At 39.0% G+C, this 20,404-nt stretch overlaps 1 long non-coding RNA gene across 1 annotated transcript; it reads right to left on the bottom strand.

Annotated features, from left to right (window-relative positions):
* Positions 1–627: 627 nt before the first annotated feature.
* Positions 628–7,385, bottom strand: LOC120890932 (uncharacterized). Its single transcript, XR_005735406.2, has 3 exons — positions 7,083–7,385; positions 6,747–6,821; positions 628–984 (listed from the first exon to the last, which is right to left on the bottom strand). It is a non-coding gene; the product is annotated as an uncharacterized LOC120890932 (long non-coding RNA).
* Positions 7,386–20,404: the final 13,019 nt, after the last annotated feature.

The following is a 20,404-nucleotide window of genomic DNA, read 5'->3' as shown; positions in this document are numbered from 1 at the left end:
CTATTTTTGTCTTGCTTACCTAAACTACCACCAGTGGCTGAGTTAAAATAACATAATGAGAGTTCTTTTAAAAACACAAAAATATTTATAAATTCCAATAAAGGAAATATATTCTTTTTTTTAATTTCCTGAGATCTTTGTTGTATAAAGCAAATTAGTCCTCTTTGAGGTAGGCTCTGAATGACTGTTATTCAATTCTGCAGGGGGCTTTTACTCTTGGCTGTAGCTAGAAAAGAAGATTCACAGTAAAGGGGCCTGTGGGGGTGACTGCCATTTACCCCCATGTTTTCATAAATGGAAGCAGCCAGGCAAAGAGCACAGCTGTCACCATTTCCCAAATATGCATCAGGGGTGGGAGCCACTTGAGCAAGGGCCAATATGACAGGCAGGTTGCCTCACACAGCAGATCTAATGTTATTAGCAACAATTTGAACCATATAGTCAGGTTCACTGCTTTGTATATATGTATAAAAATAGATCTGGGTTCACTCATCCTGCTTTTCCCCCTGGATGTTTATCAGTTCTCAAAACTAGCCTGTAATGTGCTCACTATTCCCTAATATTCAAAATGGTCAGTGATCAAAAAAAGATTGGAACAGGGTAGATAAGATGAAAGATTTACCTGGACCTGAAATCTGAAAAGGTTTGTTTAATCTTCTTCCCCTGTGCATCTTCACATTGCAAATTCCAATTGGAATAGAAATGCCAGGTTGCTTGGAGAGAAGGTGGTCCTTGTAATGTGTCTTGGCCAATTGGAAATTGGCAGCATTTGTGCTCTCTTGAGAACAACTTCTTGCCAAACTTCTAGGACATTTCCCAAGACCTAGAGGATTGGCCAATTGGACAACATTTCACTAAGCACACAAACTTCTCATTGCACAACCCAGACTCTTCAGAACTCTAAGCTGCTACCAAGCAGAAAAACACAATCGGGCATCACTCATCCCTACTCAGATTCTTCTAAATGTCACCATCATGGTCTCCCTAAAAGAGAAAAAATAACACAAATTCTCTCTAAGAGACAGCTGATTAAGAGAGACACTTAAATTTAGAGGAAAAACAAAACACAGATAAAACCACTTTTACAAGATTAACCAAAAATTCAATTGTGGCCCTTATAGGAACTTAACCTTTTGTTCAGGATCAGTTATAACATCATTAACTTTATCCGAAGAAATATATTTATACTGGGCACAGAATAGAAAAGGTCAAGGACTAGATTCCAAAACTTTTGAAGAGAAAGATATATCTCTAAATTACTAGATGAATTCAACCTTTTGGTAAAACATTTTGTATTCATTAAGAACTTTCTTACTGTGTGTGGGGGGGAGTGTGTTACTTCTTGGCTGGGAACCAATGGCAGGAATTATGTGAATGCCCACTTCTCTGGAACCATCTAAAATTATGGTGTTGATTCGTGTATGATGAAAAACACCCTTGGAAAATATTCTACAGCCTGTGTTGGGGGTCATTAGATGAATTAGACCATGATTTTACAAATGCAATTGTAAATTAAATAAAGTATCAAAAACAAATCCAATCGCAGCTGTTTGGAAGAGTTTGTCACTTAAAAACTTCACTTATCACCAAATAATATAATTAGGCAATTACCAAGTGACAGCTAAGTGATGATTATAGCAGCCAAAGCAAAAGGGCAGAAGTCTTAAACTCCCAGAAAAGCCACTAACAGACAGATCATAATAAACCAAAGAGGGTATATCTTCCTAATTTTGTCTGATTTTCTCTCAGCAATAGCTTTTGGCCAGATGGTGCCTAGACCCACAATCAATGTATCCATTAGACACAGTACATACACAACCTAGGGCCCCATAGCACTCCCCCCCCCCCGCTATTTTGTGGTGCTAGGGATGGAACCCATAGCCTCCCACATGCTAGGCAAGTGCTCCACCACTGGGCTACACTCCCAGCCCTCCCATAACACTTTTAAGGGTGCATGGAAAGGTTTTACTTTATTTTACAAACAGGAAAAAAACAAAAGGAGATCTCTTAGGTCAAAGAAAATGTTTTAATATGTACTGTTAATACATTCATCTTGATAGCAAGGCAATCATGAAAAAAATCATTACCATTTTTGTTGTTGTTTTTAATGGAGGATGGAGCCCTTGAAGGCAGAAACAACAAGGGCCCAGGAATTTATTATGTGGTCCTACCTAGAGCTTCCCAGAGGAATGCAATGTGTATTAGGGGCCTCGGTTAGTGCAGGAGCGAGCCAGATATAGGAGAAATGATGGAAGAATGGAAGGTGGGATGGAGGAGAGGTATCCAATGTGGTGTATTTATGGGGCCATGAGGGTGGTAAGATGATGTGAAGGCAAAAGCTCTATTTTAGTGGCAAGACTAGGTTTAAGATGTAGAATATCAACAGCTCTGCGTCCTGCACTGACATATCCCCAAGTCAGGCATGGTGCTCAAATCACAGTAATCCCTCAATATTTCAAAACATATAAATGGTTCTAGGTGTGGTATGGAAGCTACTAGACAGAAATAAGGTGTGTTCCTGTCCCGCAATTCTTGAATAGTACCAGCTGTACTCATTCCTCAATGATACATTTACTTCTTTTATGTCCATCTCTACCAGTTATTCCTGCCATTGAAAGGAAATTCACATGGAGGCAGAAAGGACAGTGGCAAGAGCATTGGTCTTGGTCAGTCTTGACTCCTTCACTTATTACTGCCAGAACTTAAGAAAATTCTTACCCTTGTGAACCTCAGTTGCCTCGTATGCAATTCAAAGATAGCTGCTTGCACACTGGATATCATGAAGATAAAAATGAGATCATGTGTGTCATACACTAAAGCCACTGGCTCCTACATGATTACATTGCAAAGAAATAAAAATGCATCCTGTCAACTCTATATTACCACACTTCATAATTATTTTTTTACCTAATAATGCTCCTGAAATTTAGCCCTAAATATTTGCAGTTAACTCATTTCCCACACAACATAACTAAAGACATTCCTAAGTTAAAGAACGAAGACAAACAGCTACATGGTGAACCAGTTGATAATGGACCCTATCCCATCCCTGGGAAGATGGGAAAAGGATGGTTTACAGTTAACAGAAATTTGGATAAGCTACTTGGAGTGAAAAGTAAGGAGAAAAGGAGAGGCAGTGAGAAGAACAGGAGGCTGTGCAAGTCACCACAGTGTCCTTGTTAAGCTGCTTTCTAGGTAGGTGGGCCCTCAGAGCTTTTGTTAAAGCAACATACCAAGGCTAAGTGACTCACTGGTGGATCGCAGGGAGAGCAAGAATACGCTGAAGACAGAGATGACACACATCCTGGGTAGGTCAGACCAGGACAGCATGAGACTTTATCTGGTGGTACATGATTTAAAACTTATTATTCACATCCGGAATTTTCCATTTCCTAATTTTGGACTGCAGTTGACCACAGGAAACTGAAACTGTAGAAAGCAAAACTGCAGATAAGAAGGGATGACTGTACTTTCTAGTGGGGGAGGAGACAATAATGAATGGATAAACAGACACATACAGAGTAATACCAGGTGTAACTAAGTGCAATGAATGGAGGGAAACTGTGGGAGGGGGCAGAGGGACACAGAGGTACGTTACATGGGGTGGACAGAGCCAGAATGAGCAGGGCCAGAATGTCTCTCCTAATCGGCAGCCTCTGCATTCTTTCTCATCTCCCGTTGCCTTTCATCTGTGATACTCTTTAAGGATGAAAGTTGACCTAATCTTTCACCACTAGTAATGGTTCCATTACTAGTTCTAAAAAGCATGGAGTGGATTAGCTTCCAGTTTGGGGTAAGAGTGGCACAATAAGGAGACTGGCCACACATAGTCCAGGACAAAGGAAAATGGCACATGAGACCTCAGGATGTGACTGAAGTTGCCTGAGACATACCAGGGAGAACTTAAATGTTTGACCCTTCAACAGGATGTCCAGTGAACACTATTTTAGCCTCCTTCAAATTCAGAGCAATGATAGCAAATCCATGAAAAACACCTACTTAGAAGAAACCCATAACTATTTACATTATTTTTATGGGTGCTTATTTTTAATTAAATTTATTCCATTCTTTCCTGATCAGTAATTACTTTATTTTTATTTGTTCATTTTATTTATGTATTTATTTATTTAGTTAGTTAGTTATTTGGGGGGTTCCAGGGATTGAACTTAGTGGCACTCAACCACTAAGCCACATCCCTGGCTCTATTTTGTATTTTTAGAAACAGGGTCTCACTAAGTTGCTTAGCACCACACTGTTGCTGAGCCTAGCTTAGAACTTACAATTCTCCTGCCTCAGCCTCCCTAGCCACTGGGATTGCAGGCATAGCCCACCATGTCCAGCTATTTGTTCATTTTAGATATATGTGGCAGTAGAGTATATCTTGACATATTTATAAAACATGGAGTATATCTTATTCTAATTCAGTTAATGATGGTGAACAGTTTAAATGTTCTATAGCAGTAGAGTCATTAAATTCTCCTGCTGTATTATGAAATCTCAAGTGTTTTTCCCCATCTCTCAATATCTCCATGTGAATAGCATCTAAATCTTAACTATTAATCATTTTAAGTATAAAGTTTTACTCACAATTTTCAGTATTAAATTCTACCTTTTCATCTTAAATGTTGCTAGAAATATTCCTAAAATGAGGGAGGAGAAGGAATAATGCAACAAATACCAAGGGGTTTGCAAATATAATGTGAAGTTATTTCAATACTCACAAATACCAATGGTCTAATGTATTTAAATGAACACTATATGAGAAAAATGGATTCTGGTTGGCTCCATGGGCCTTGTATGTTCTACTCCATCTCCTATTTAGACAGGTACTATTTCTACCAATTATAATAAGCAAATGGAATAATGTGATTTTCAGGCCTTATAAGTCACACTTTAGTTAATTTTAAATTCTTCTGCTTAATGTATGAAATTATGGTAAATTTATTCATTTTAGAAAATGTTCTACAGTTATTCTCTGCCCATTTGAACCTTTAAATTAAAGCAATTAAGTTCTATTTGCATTATTATTTCTGCTATAGACATGTGATTGAATTTTATCAATTTCTCCCCTAGTAGCTGAATCCTACGTATACCTACTACACTTAAAATCATCCTTTTCTCCTTCTTTGTTCCACCTTTAGCTACTTTCCAGCTTTTCTCAGATACTAGTAACAATCTCACTCCAAAATACAGATTGGAAAATCCTCCTCACTTTCAATAAGCTTTTTGGCTTGACAAGTTCAAAAATCATAGTTTTCTTGCTTGTGTATATTCCAGATATTTAAGTCATAGGTGAATTAAATTTATTCTAGTCATTTCCATACAGAGCCTCCTCCCAAACTTTGTAATATAGAATATACACCTTAGGAGACAATCTTAATACTTCCTGTCACTTCAGTCACTTATTAGGACTTCTGGATTCTTATTTTACTTAATAACCAAGAACATGCATGTTAGCCTAATTTAAATTATGCTTTCCCTGTCTGGCATAGAATTCCAGAAAACATATACATCCAACAAGGAGGAGCAGTTCTATATGGCTATGCCATTAATTTTCCCAAGTCATTTAATTCCATTTGCCCTTCCCCTCTGTCAGTCTCTTTAAATCCTTTCTCACTTTCACATTTGTCCTTATTTTCTCTCCTACCGGGTCACACCAGACCTTTCTCTCTCTCTCGGTCTTTTTTATTTCCCTGAAGCAAATTCTGTTAAGTTCTCGGCTCTCTATTTGATGCCATATCTGAGGTTGTTTACTCGTGTTTAGAATAATCTCCTATCCTGAGTCCACAGGTCTTCATCTTCAACTACCTTCCATAAGCCCATTTCTACTGGGAGGTTCACTATGCTGCTTTTCCTGCCAGGTATGTTCTCCAGCCCCCATTTCCCTGAATGCTGGCCTGGCCTGGCCACATCAGAGTGGCAACACTCTAAGATACAAATGCTATACTTCCATTTCTTCTAAAGTGCCATATCTAACCCTAAAAACAACATCTTCCACCAAAATAATCTTTCTTAACATCAGAGCTTACTGTCCAGATCAACACCCAGATCTGTCAAATCAGTTTCAATTATTCCTTGGAGTATTTTTCCCCAAGTTTTCTAGAAGTTCTAGGGCCCAAAGACCCCCAGAAGGTAAAAAGGAAAGGGAGATATTTCTTATAATAAAAGGATAAAAAAAAAGCCATTGCACACTTTGGTTGGGTCATTTTGTGCTAGCTGTGAAAGGGCTGACTCTTCTTAAGATATAGAAATGAAAAGATGGGTGATTTAATAAAAAGTTCTGAGCCTTCACTAGTCTTATCTCTCATCCTTTTCATTTTCAGAGATATTTTGAAGGGAGTTCACACAATAGTAACAAATTATCATCAGCTTGGTCCTCTAAAAGCTCAGGCTATCCAAGTTATTTTTTTGGTACTTCATCTTTAAGAAGAGTAATTATTCCAAATATTCCTCCAATTTCCAATCACTCTATAATATGTGAACAGACTCAAAGGTGTTATTTTTTTCATATGTGTATGAGTACATACATAGGGCAATTATTCTCAACCTAATTTTCATTCCATTTACATTCAAAAAAAGAAAAAAAAAGGTCTCTATATTTTCAGGGGTTGTCTATAGTATTTTGTTTTTATGGAAACATTAGAAAGAGGGAGCCAATTATGCAAGACTCCATTTAGTTTTGATTGCCTTAAAATACAAACTGCTGAGGTTTTATAGGCTCACACTAAAGAAAGAAAAATACTTACCACCTAATTCCAGATATCTTGTAACTTATGAACCACCAGACATAAAATCATTGAGTCTCCAGGGCAAAAAAGAACCTAAAGTGGAAACAAGGAAATCAAGCCAGTCAATAACAAACAAAAATAAAAACTTTCATTCCCGAATAAGCCCTTTTTTGAAGTTTAACAAAACTCACCCCTTTTTATTTATTTGTTTTGGTTCTGCCTTCGTGTGGCCAGAACCTTCCTATTCTTCATTACTAGTGGTTTTCCTAACCCAACTAACATTTAAGGTACATTATTTACCAGGCAATGGTAGGACTTGATTTAAAAAATTGAAATGATTTTTTTGTTACTTACTCACTTGAGCCACAGTCACATACTCAGATGCCTCTGGAGCTGGACAGACTGCCCATTACATTGTGCAGCCAGAAGTCATCGTTCATCCACACCGCCTTCCACATTAGGCTGAACTGAGGATAATAAATAAATAGAGCTGGGAAACCCAGTGGTACTGTGGCAGGTAAAGTAAACGTTTAAAGCATCCCTGAACAACACAGTAAGAAACAGGCCCTGTGGTCACCCTGGAGGGCACACAACCCAGCCAACAAAGCAAATGGAGATCTGCAAGGACATTTTAGATTGCAGGTAATGTGCATATGATATTATTCTAGAAATATAATACAGGCATATTTGCAAATAACTAGACTATATCTCCTATATTATTAAAATTATCATATTCCAGCATCATGTCTCTGTTTGTTGTGGATTTTTTTTATTCTCTCTCAATCATTCAATTTTAAAAGTTAAAAAAAGCAGTTAGGGCAGTGATGTCCATCTTATTCCCAAAGGAGTTGAATCCTTTTTTTAATATTGCTTATTATTATAAAAATATAATAACAGATCTGTGTTTCCACAGCAACACATAATTTTTTTGATCCAAATGAAGTTATGACTTAGTGTAAGACATTCTTTGCTTCTTTGCTTCACTTCCTCCTGCCTATACCTGCCCAGCAATCATTCCATGAAATGCAAGTTTGCACAGTAAATGGGCAAGGCATTCTGCAAAGTGGCATGGCTTGCAGTTTAGACAATAACAAATAGGTACACAAAGGACTATAGTTGAGAGTCATATGGAATTAATGTGCCAATAGGTACAAAGACATGGGAGAGATTTGGGGATATAAGAAAGGCATTGAAAATGTTCCTTAAAGATGGACCAGGACAAAGCAATGTGAGAAAGGAGTAGACATGGGGCATTACACCAGTGTGGATAAGAAGGTAAGATAAGCCGGTCCTATATGACCCAGATGGCTGGATCTCTCACAGTCTATGGAAGCATACATAGGATGGTGGGATTATGAGAGAGATGAGTTGAGCCCTTACCTTCTTAGATTCTTTTCCTTTTTCCAGATTTTCTCTCCCTCCCAACCCAAACCTTTAAATTATGCAGCCCAGAACCCAGTCCTTGGACTGTTTCCATTTTCTATTCACATTTACATCCTTTATATTCTTACTCATTCTTTAAATACTGTCTTTATTCTGATAAGTTCCAATCTCATGTCGTCTCCAGTGCATACCCTGAACTCCAGACTTCTCTATCCAGTTGCCTGTATACCATCTATACCAAAGCCTGACAGGCAGCACAAAATCAAAGTATTTTCCAAGTCTGTTTGAGCTACTATAACAGAGTACCACAATTTATTTCTCACAGTTCTGAAGTCTGGAAGTCCAAGATCAAGGCACCAGCAGATCCACTGTTTGGTGACAGTGCATTTCTTGGTCAGTGCTTTCTTACTATGTCCTCACACTGTGGAAGGTGAGAGGCATCTCTCTGGAATCTCTCATGATTGCACTATCTCATTCATGCACCACGACCAAATCATGGCCCCAGCTCCTAAAACCATTGCACTTGGGGGCGGGGGAGAACAGGATTTCAATGTATGAATTTTGGAGGGGGCACAGACATTCAGTTTTGAACAAGAACTAAAACTAAGGTCCTGGTATTCTCTGCTGAGCCTGTTCCTTCTCCATCTTCCCCCATAGGGTTTGTTTCCTTCCAGAGCCTCAGTCTTAGGCTCATCCTTGACTCCTCTCTTTCTCTCATACCCACAAACAAGTGCTGGAAAAATCTCATAGACTTTACCTTCAAAGTACAACCCAGATTTAACCACATCTCATAGGTCTCCGCTTCTCCCCTTGCTCTACTGCACACAGGATCCCCAACCCAGAAACCAGAGTGATTCTATTAGAATGTAAGTCAGATCATGTCTTTCCTCAAAATGCTAAGAAAGCACCCATCCTGCTCACAGCAGAGCTCCCAAATTCTTGCAATGGCCATGCAAGCTCTCATTCACTCAGCTTCAGCAAGAGGCAGGCTCCTTGCTCCTTGAAGTGCCCACCCTCTTCCTTATCACCCACTCTTCCCGGAGGCTCTTCCTCTGGATAACCAAACAGCTTCACCAGTTCTTAAATTGTTTTTCTTATACATCTCCTTTCTAGTGAGGCCTCCTTAAGCCATCTTGCCTAGAACTGGACTCTGCACTCTTCCTCTGACTCCCACAAATCTCCTTTTAAAATGTATTTTTCTTAGGCCTTATCACTCTAACATATGTAAGTTATACACTTATCTTGTTTACTCCCAGATCCCTCTGGGCTGTAAGCTCCAGAGGGGGCATGAACATTTATGGATTTTGTTTAACACTATATCTCCAGCATGTGGGACAGTATCACCTAGGTAAGAGGAACTCAGTACATCCTTGGTGACTGAATGAATAAAGAAGACCCAAAATGGTGGTACAGAATTAGAAACCACTGCAGGTGTTTGAATTGAATCTGAAGAAAGAAATGAGCAACACATCTATTCCAAATATTGCACTAAACTTCTGAAGCAGAAATGGTATTGTGGGGGTGACAGTTGAAAACCAAACTGTCAGAAAAATTTCCATGACCACACCTCCGTAATAATCATATCTCTTTGTCACTGACTTGATTTCATCAAATCAGCTTGGCATTAAGGAAACATAAGGACCTTAGGAAAAAATAAATAAATAAAATTCTGGTTCTGATAGTGAATATCAGTTTCATATTTAAAGGAGATTATAAATGAAATTTATATGCATTATAAGGATTAATAGTAATTATTAATTATAATAGGCAAGTTAGACCAGTTCAGTGTTTCTCAAATATTTTGATCTCCAGATATTTTTACACCCTTAAAATATAAAGAATACAGCAGAAAACAGGTGTTTACAAAATCATAATCCTTTTGTTTTAATAATTAATTAGGAAAGACAGAGCACAACCAGTCTCCTAAACTTACCTGTTCCTGTTTGCATAATTTATTCACTAACATTTTTGCTAATATTATGGGTAGAAATTATCAACCAACATTTGACTACCATGATCAGCAATAAAATGTGCCACTACATAATTTCTTTTGTTTTGTGTTATTAATTTACCTGTGATCCAGGCTTTCAATTCTGTACCCATCTTCTGAATATTCCATTAACTCCCAATCCCTTTCAGTCACCCAATCCCAGCCAAAGTGAAACCAAAAACTTGTTAAATTAAAAATGCATTCATGTCTTATTTTGTACTTCTGTACTTCCCTCATTAAAAAATGTTTTAAAAATTAGGTTTAAAACAAAAGAATCTGGGGTTACTATATCCCACTTCCTTCTGCTCATGTCAATTCTGGAAAAGACAAGTTAGACCAGTTCAGTGTTTTGATCTCCAGATATTTTTACACCTTTAAAAATTATTGAAGATTCTCAAACAGCTTTTGTTATTGTGGATTATATCTATAAACATTTACCACATAAAAATTAAAACAGAATTTTTTAAAACAGAAGAATAAGAACACTTTCTGTTAGCTCTGAGAGCAAGGACGTCATCAAACCTCGCACAGCATCTGGAAAATTGTTGTATGGTCTGACACAATGAGAGGTATCAGTGCATCACTATGAAATGATTTTCACCTAGTAAACAGTCTGACTGTATCTTAGGAACAGCTAGAGGTTCCTGGGCCACACTTTGAGAACCACTTGCCTTATCTTAATCTAGTAAAATATACACCCCATATTCTGAGTGACATTACACAGTGAAGTTTTTTTTTTTTTTTGAGCTCAAGTAAAGTCTATGTGATTTTGATCTTGTAGCTATACCATCTGCAATGTGTAGCTTTACCTAGACAAGGAAAGAGACAGATGGGAGAGGAAACTAATTGGCTCCTAACTGCCCAGACCCAAAGCATACATGTCATGTCTACTTGAAGTTCATGAGCCAGAAATGGTCAGTCCCAACTCAATGCAAGTGGAGCCAGGCAAATTAGAAGTCCACCAGGTTTACCTACTTTAAAACTTCTGAAACAGCACCCTTCTATGAATACAGTAAAAAGAATCAGAATAGCTGTGTTCCATTCAGTCTGCTAAGCAGAACCCAGAGTCACAGAGTTCAGAGAGGCAGTGAGAACCTGAGAATGTCAGAGAAATTCGGCACAGAGAAGTTCATTAAAAGGAAAAAGAAGTGGCTGGATCCATAGGCAATATCTTTACCACACAGGACTCTTCTGATCTGATAGGTACTTGCCACCTATATGTCAGAAGCTGCATTTTGGGTGTCAATCCTCCTAAACACCTTATGCTGTAGGCCCTGTTATTATATCAATTTTTTTTTTATTGTTGGTCGTTCAAAACATTACACTATTATATCAATTTTTAAAGTGGGAAAGCTGAGACATAGCAAGGTTTTGTAACAGTTCTAGGTGGGGTAGTTTAGCACTGGTGGGTCTGGGATTTGAGCCTAGATGTATTAGACTCAGAACTATACTTTTTTTTCTTTTATTTTTTAATTTGTTCTAATTAGTTATATATGACAGTAAAACGCATTTTGACACGTTGTACACAAATGGAGCACAACTTTTCCTCCCTCTGGCTGAACATACTGCAGAGTCACACCTTTAGTATAATCATACATGTATATAGGGTATTAATGTCCATCTTATCCCACCGTCCTTCCCATCCCCACACTCCCTCCCCTCCCCTCACTCCTGACTTCACAATCCAAAATTCCTTCATTCTCCTCCCTGCCATCATGGATTAGCATCTGCTGATCAGACAAAACATTCAGCCTTTGGTTTGGGGGGTTTGGTTTATTTTGCTCTTAATAGCTCAGCTTCACAGTACTTCCCTGAGATATCCTTGCCTTGAAAAAATCCTTCATTACCACAAAGATTTTTTGGAAGTTTCATCAGGTGGTCTCTGTCCCCCAAAACTGGGTAAGGAGTATGTGACCACATATCCAGCAGCATCATTGTCATTTGATGAATTGACAGGCTTATAAAGGCTGCCTTTGCTGAGTTCTCATTCACTATGTCCTCACTGTTTCCGTTGAGTGGTCAAGGCATGGAATACATGGATTCTAGACCCATCTTTGCATGGGGAAAGCAATAGCACCTCTCCATGCACTGCTTTCCTGTCTTTATAGGTGAGGAGGCATGAAAAGTGCAGAGATGTGGAAATCCAACAGGATGCCAACAGAATCCCTGACATGCCACAAACTCTCGCTGCAACCTTACACAAGGCATTTAACAATGCCTAGCCACAGTGTTTTTCATCTGTAAAATGGAACTAGTGATGAGATAATTGAAACAGTAAAGTGAGATGACATACTGGAAACACTCTTGAAGGTCTATGCACCAGGTACAGTATCCCAAGCCTACCGTTCAACCCTAGTACACTGCACCAGTGTGTCACAAATACAGTTCTAAGATCTGTCCCAATGCAGAAGCTATATGATTATGTTTTAGTCTTTTATTCATATAAAAACTTCTGCAAACCCTTACCAGAGTATGCACCTTGGTAAATACAAGAAAATATCATTTATATACAGCTATTATATAACAGTAATGCCTTATTTTTATATAAGATTTTATTCTTTTATACTTGTCAAACAAATTGAAACACATATCAAGGCAGTTCTTTCTGAGATGAAAATGCATAAAATTTAGAGTGACAGAGTTTCATTTTGATTTGATTAGGTTGTCTGCTTCCTTCATTTATGAAGCAAGAATGGGGTCTGCACAATAGAGTGTTTAAAAGGAGACAGAATGCCAAGAATCAGTGTACACTTTTTGTAAAGCCTTCTGATAAGATATATTCATAGCCTTACATTACTAAGGAAACTCCTCCAGAGTAAATAAAATAATTGTAAATATGGAAAAGTATTTATATATGAAAATTTGAACATGAAACATTTTAAATTGGTGAAAATATTCTTGTGATCCAAATTATCCAAAATTAAGATATGTAAATTAGAATATATTTCAATTCTGGTGTTTTATTTTATATATATATAATTCACTTAGGAGCACAGTCTGCTTAAAATAAGAAAAATCTCAACCAGTAATGGCTTCAACAAAGAGAAGGTTGTTCCTCAGGCCTAACAAAAGCCTAGTAGGCAGGAGTCATAGTTTTCAGTGCAGCTGCTCAGTGATAACATCAGAACTCAGGCCTTTCTGATGGTTTACTGTCACCGACAACTCTTCGCTTTTTTTTTTTGTTTTTTTTTTTTAAATAATCGCACTTTTTGCCTCATAGTAGCAAGATGACTGTTGTGCTTAAAGGTATCACATCTGTTTTCGGGGTAAAGACAAGGGGAAAATGGTCTTATCATAGATGTCCTCTCTTGCATCTGTCTCTCTCAAGAGGAAGTGAAATATCTTTCCCAGAAGCCCCTCGTGAGACTTCCTCTGCTTCTTGGCCACCATTAGCTCTCAGGGAGATTGTGCAAGGAATTATCTGACATTCCACCTCTACGGCAGAAATAGTAATGGAAGAAGATAGGACTCAAGGGAGTGACTGAAGGCAGGTGGGAGGGAGGAGGCTGAAGGACAGAGGACTTGAAGCCATCATTTTGAAATATGGCCCTTGTGTTGGGAAGAATGACTCTGCCATCTTGTCCCAGAAGCTTGGTCAACGTCAGATTTTCCTCAAGGTTAGGGTAGAGAGTAGGTTGCCTGGGGAGAATCTTAGATGCTAGCTAGAAACTGAATCTAGCAGAAGACTATTTCTGGTGCCAAAAAGAGTCTTTACTTTTATATTTATTTTTAGTTAAATATTTCGTTGTATTGAATCTCTCCAATATGTGAATTATCCTAAAAGTGGTATAACATGGATCTTAGAACTAGGAGTTAAGTCTGACAGACTTGGGATTCGGTCCTGTCTTAACCACCTGACAATTGTATGACCTTGGGTTAGCTACAAAACTTCTCTGATCTTTAAAGATTCCTTTAAAACTCAAAAAAATAATTGTTATGATTATTCTTTATATTATGTTAGGGTTAAGGTATATAATGTATTCTATGATAATATTAAAATGTTATTGTCAACTATTATTGTAGGAGCAGTATATTAATAACTATCTTACTCTTTTGTTCTGAAAATAAATATTGTCAGGATTATTAAGAACATAGCTATATATTACAAATCAGATGATCTTTTTTGAGATGTATGAATTTATCAGTCATCAGATAAAAAGGAAGCCAGCTGTCTAGGCAGAAAAATATTAGCCAATATTACAAAGAGACTACATTGAGACTATATTGAGACTACATTGTGTGTCAGGAAGTGATTTACTTGTGTTACTTCACCAAACTCCCACCATTGATGCAGTTGTACATGAGTGAGTATCAGATAAGTTATGCTGTGGAAATAAAAATCTTAATCATAGTGACTTGATACAACAAAAGTTTATTTCTTCGATCATGCAGCACCCTGTTATCAGCCTGTGTAGCCATGACAGACAACTGATGCAAGATACATTAGCCTGTTTCTAGCCTCTGTAAACCTGATGCTCTAACCTTTGCTCCATGTGCATATGCTGGGCACTCCTTGCTCTGGATAACCCAATAATATGTCTGAGTCACCTTCTCTTGGCCTCCTGCTTCCCACATCATCCTACCCACAATCTAATGAGTCCATTAGAGCCGCTATACAAAGGAACTTAAGCTGGGTAGTTTACAGAGAAGAGAAGAATGTTTCTCATGGAATCTGAAAGTCCAAGATCAGGGTGCCAGCAGGATGGAGTTCCTGTGAAGGCCAGTTTCCTAGTGGGTAGGTGACTGTCTTCTTGCTGTAATCTCACTTGGCAGTAGGGACAAGGGCCTCTTCTACAAGGCACTAGTCTCATTCATGAAGGCTCTACCTTTGTGACCTCATTACTTCCCTAAACCTTGCTTCCTAATATTATCCTAGAAATTAGGATATGAACATATGAATTTGGGATGATGCAAAACATTCAGACCATAACTCCTTCATCCTGCCCCCAACACACGTGCACACGTGTACATGCACGCACACACATGCACAATTCTCCCTGGAAGAATCCTTCCACCCCAGGAGCACAGTTTCAAGCAAGACATTTGTTACCAAGCGACAAATCCTGAGTCCACATCTCCTTTCCAGCACTCACACTCTGGGCCAGTATACTCCTGTCCTAATTACCCTAGGGTCAGGCAAAGCTAGGGACAACCCCTATTCCCTAGAACCCATCAAAATCATTTGGAGCAGCCAGCCCTCAGCCTGCCCACCAGGCCTTGTGCATTTCTTTTCAGAACAGAAAAGCTCTTGCTCACAGTCCCTTCCTCTTCCTTTGCTTCATGACCCACACCTGTGCTCCCTTGTGGCTCCTCCATAGCACGAAGACCTTTTCTCCTGGGAACTGCGAGAAATAAACTATCTTTTCTAAGGCAATCACCTCCTGACCTTTTGGCCTTAGTATATCTCAATTTTCTACTAACAGTCCACTTTTTAAGACACAGAGTGAGAAGGAACATGGAGAATCACTCTTCCATCTTTTGATAACTCTACCCAGAGGCTCCTGCGCATTTTCACGGGCGTGGGGAAGCACAGTCCTCCCCATGTGTACGTGAAAGGAAAGAGCAGAAGCATCAGCAAACGGTGCTAACTCCCACAGGTGGATTTTTAGCCAACTTGGTAATAAGAAGTGAAGGGATACAGGAAGGGAGGGGCGGTGGTGATGGGTGTTCCTCTGACCCGGGCTGGACAGGCCCTCTTTTGAGCCAGTGGGCCACTGGCCTAGCGCTGCTCACTCACCCATTTTATTAGTTTCATTGAGATTTACCCAGGTACCAAGGAAGCCCACCAAATCCATGTCTGCTCCGTGACCTACTTTTTAACACATTTTCATCCCACTTTTAAAAATAAAAATTTTGTACTGCCTTCCCCTTTTCAAATTCCTACAGGAACCTTAGTCTTCCATGAGATTTCAAAAATAATTGCCAGCTGGCCTGCACTCCCTCCATCTCTCCTTTTGTGCTCTGCGGTGATTTTCCTGTGCTGGATATTCTGAGGCACATTGCTTCTCTGCGATGTCTTCCCTCATTGACTATTATTACCTTAAGTATTCTTCTTGCTATTACCCTTTGTCACAAGCCTGGCTCATAAGACAGGCCAAGCCTTCCTTCCTTTTCTGTAATTTCCTATTCACTCTTTTTCCCTATTAAGAAGCCAGTCCACCTTTTCCCTTTGTCAAAAAATTTTTTTTTCCTTCTGACATATTTTCAAAATGTTATTTTTCTCTCCGGTGACTTTTTCCCCTTTGCTAATAGCAGCTATTTATGGACCTGCCTTTACCAAATTTGCCCTTACCTGTCTGGCTTCCCTCTCTGCCACAGCAGTTTTTCATGACCATCTTTTCCATGATCCACTTTTCCATTTTTATGTCTTTTAAAACATCGCCCCTGTCGCTATTTATGTTTCTATTAGAAATTATGATAGCATTAAGTCATTAAAATCTGTATCACTTAGCTGTGTCATTTTACTGCTACCCTGTCAGAGACCTTTGGAAATAACACCATAATGGAAAATTACTCCCATGCATACAGTGAAAAGGGGGAGTGGGGAGTGACAGGAAGAGAAAACAGACACTGAACATAAAAATAAATTACAAAGGGTCTGCCCAAAGTGAACTGAAGAATAGAACAATCAATCAATGATTTCTCTTCTATGTAATTGATCAATCTAAATCATTCTGGTAGGGGAAAAAAAAGAAATGAAGAAGAGAGGAAAGGAAATAAGAACAGAAACCTTTCTTCTTTTTCTTCTTGATATTATTTTCTTCCTAATAATAATTCATTTAAAATTATGCAATAAATATTTGCTATGCATTTACAATGTGCTGGGCATGAATGAGACATACACTCCAAGTCCATACAGCCCAGCAATCCTGGGGTCTGGTCTTGGCTCCAGGTCCTAAAAGGTGCTTTGAGGTTCAGAATTTTATCCAACTGAAATTTCTCAAACTGATTTCTCAGTAGGAATGCAGACAGACTGAGAGAAGAACTGTAATTCTCAGTGGGCTCAGGTGCTTCCTTGGTAGGAAATCAGAAGGTCTATGTTGAGAGACAGGAGGACAGGATTTCCTGGTCCCTGGGTCTCTCTCTTAATCCTGCCTGCGCACCATTGCACAGTCTCACAGCATTCCTTTCCGCAGGGGAAGGAGGCTGTTCCACCCACCCAGTGATGAGGGGTTCCTGGGATACCTTAGAGCAATACGAGGGACATAGAAAGCAAGCACTGGAGAGAGAAGGTGACTCTAGCCACATTTTAGAAATACACTTTCTTTGTCATTTCTCAGGAAGAATAAAACATGTTTCAAAATATGTGTACTTACTTTTTGTTTCTAGAATGTATTTCCTTGCACAAAACAATACACAGAGATTTGATCATCACTGGGAGTTTCAGAATTTATTCAGACTATTTTTGGAAACCATTGGAAACCATTGGACTCTCGGGTTCAGGGAGAGAGAGCCCACTGAACAGGCATTGATTTAGGATGTTCTTATGGAGGTCTGTCCAGATCTAGGGATTTACTCTTCAGTGGGCTTCCTTCCAACACCCTGTGGTGGATAAGAGAATTGTAGTATTGAAGCAGAACCCCTTGTGTGACTCCCAGAACTAGCTTGATCTATCAAAGGAGCTTGTTTTAACCTGTTCGCTACCACAGTCTGAGGAAGTCATACTGAAAAGAGGTTTATTTTGCTCATCGCTCTGGTTCAACAGTGAGGGGCTGTATCTGGGGATGACTGGTAAGAAACAGGGAGGGAATGAATATGTGCCTTTTCTGGTCTTTCTCACTCTTCTTAGAACGCTTCCAGGATTCAATCCTGACGTGTCCATGCTAATGATGTTATGGGATCCTAGTCAACTTCTAAAGGCCCTACCTCTAAACACCATCGTTAGGTGAAGTTTCTACCCTCTTAATACCTCACAATACAGATTAAATTTCAGCAGGAGTTCAGGAGAGGGAGGGACAAACCACATTCAAACCATAGCAAAGCCAAAATGAAAATTAACAATCAAAATGTTTGCAGTGTCGACCCTAAGTTAAGTGACTTTATAAACTTTAGCTTTCTCACAAGAGGGCAGATATGACTTTTCATCCCTCCTCTGCAGCTGCCCAGAGAAGAAAAGGTATGTGTCAGGCCTCTTCTCCAGTTTGGCCATCCTCTGTGGTGCTCTCAAAGGGTGCTTTGTGAGGAAACTGCTGAGATGGTCCTTGAGCCCCACTACTCAGACTGGGTAGCCATAGACAAGAAAAGAGGTGGGTTTTGTCCTAACCTGAGGAAAACATCTTACTTTCAAGTTACTGTTAATCTGCAAAATTGTCCCAAGAGGCTTAAAGGCAAGTGTTCCCAGATTCCCACGGGCATAGTAAGTGGCCCCAGGGAGCTCTTCTAAGGCACAGTTAACTCCTTTAAGCCTAGAATGATCTTGGCCATTTGAAGCAGAGATTTATAGCCCTTACAATAGAATTTTACCCTTTCATATAGTCTACCTTTCTCCTTCGAAAGCAAGTAAAAGGATTTTAAGAGCCAAGAAACACAGCTCCCTTATAATGTCCATCTCAGGCTGGTGCTACTGCTGCCTGCCCACAAAAGCACAACTTGCAGTTACAAAATCCCTGCAAAATGCTAATTTAGAAAAAGTGAACAGTCTCCAGTTGTCAAAAACCAAGTTGACCCAATTATGTTAGCATATGGCCATGAAATATCTGACCAGATTCAGCCAGCTATTCATTCATTCACTGGACAAATACTTACTGAACATCTACTATATCCCAGACACTGACCAAGTGCCTGGGATTCATCAATAAACATAATAAACTCCAAATATCAAACTTTATATTATGGTCAAAAATGTCAAGTGCTGTGGTAGAAAGAAAATGTAGAATAACACAAGATAATGTGACTAGGAAGGCAGGCTGCTATTTAAATAAGGTTAAATTGAGGGGGTGAAATTGTGAATAAGAAAGAAGGTAGGATTGGACTCTAGACAACAAAACCAAAATTTGATTTGGATTCCAAAGAGACTCCCTCAGACAATGAAGGGAGATATGTAAATGCTGAGCACCATGGAAAATTTGGCCTGAGACTCATGGTTCTAGCATGAGTTGCCTTTTGCAATGGCCATATCTGTTTCTCTAGCATCCATCCATTCTTCTCTTGGTAATTTCTCCAAATTTCATATTGATGCCTATATCTGTATGCTCATATATTTTGGAGGAAACTGACTCCACCTGGCACAGAAATCAAACAACATGTGATTCAGGCTCAGTGCCATTCAACATCATCCTATGCCCTGCCCAGTTATTGACTCATGGGTGTACCCTTGACCCACCCCGAACAATGACACTGAAGATGCTATTTTATAGAGATTTCTGGAAAAGATCATCCTTATTTTCTTGCTCTGATATGGCAGACTGATATGATCTGGGGTCTGGCTTCAGGCATTTTGCTGAAGACAGCCTGAGGAGTAGACAAGCACACAGAGGTCACAGTGAAGAAAATCCCAGAGGAACAGACCCACCGTAATATCAAACCATGCTGGACCCTTTGGTGACAGAAGCCAAGGAACCCACCTTCTTATTTAGACCAATGGAAGTTGAGCTTTCTGTTGTTTAAAACTGAAAGCATCTGATCTAATAAACCAAACAAAAGGGGGCTGTGGACAAGAGACCCAGTTTGTCACTCTTATGTGTGAGAAATGTATTATTCGAACAATTCTTCCCAAAAGTTGACCTTCCTTTATTAAATACAAGTTATGCACCAAATCAACATTTTTTTTGTGAGTGGCAGAAAAGCAAGTTCTTAAATCAGTAAAAGAGATACTTCCAGAAAACTAAAAATAGTAGAACATATTGAATTAGAAATGAAAGGTGCAGATGTTAAGGCAGGCTCAGGAGGATCAATTCTAAGGTAATTTAGGGGAAGGAAATGACAGACACTCTCAACCTCCAGCATAGTAAATTGTTTCTTGATTCCGTCTTAATGAAAATATTGTGCATTCTCTTTTCTCTTCTGCAATATAGCCAATGGATTTTCTTGCCCTCTTTCTCTTTTTTTTGCTTTTATTTTTTTTGCATAGATTTGGTATTTTTGTTTTTAATAAAAGTGGAAGTGTTTTTGAGAATTTCTATTGCAACAGCAGGGCTTGAACTTCAGGTCAGCTGAAAGGAAGAGTGTGTGCTGTTTCCATGGAAACCATAGCAGTATAATGTCAGGTACTAAGAGACATCAAGAATGAAGGGATAAAATCCCTGCATCATTTTAATAAACACGTCCTACTTACCGTTATTTAACCACAGTCTGCGTACATATG

Source organism: Ictidomys tridecemlineatus, chromosome 11, assembly GCF_052094955.1.
Source record: "Ictidomys tridecemlineatus isolate mIctTri1 chromosome 11, mIctTri1.hap1, whole genome shotgun sequence".
Classification (NCBI taxonomy): Eukaryota; Metazoa; Chordata; class Mammalia; order Rodentia; family Sciuridae; genus Ictidomys; species Ictidomys tridecemlineatus.
Note: the sequence above shows the minus strand (reverse complement) of the source record. Positions and strands in the feature narration are given on the sequence as shown.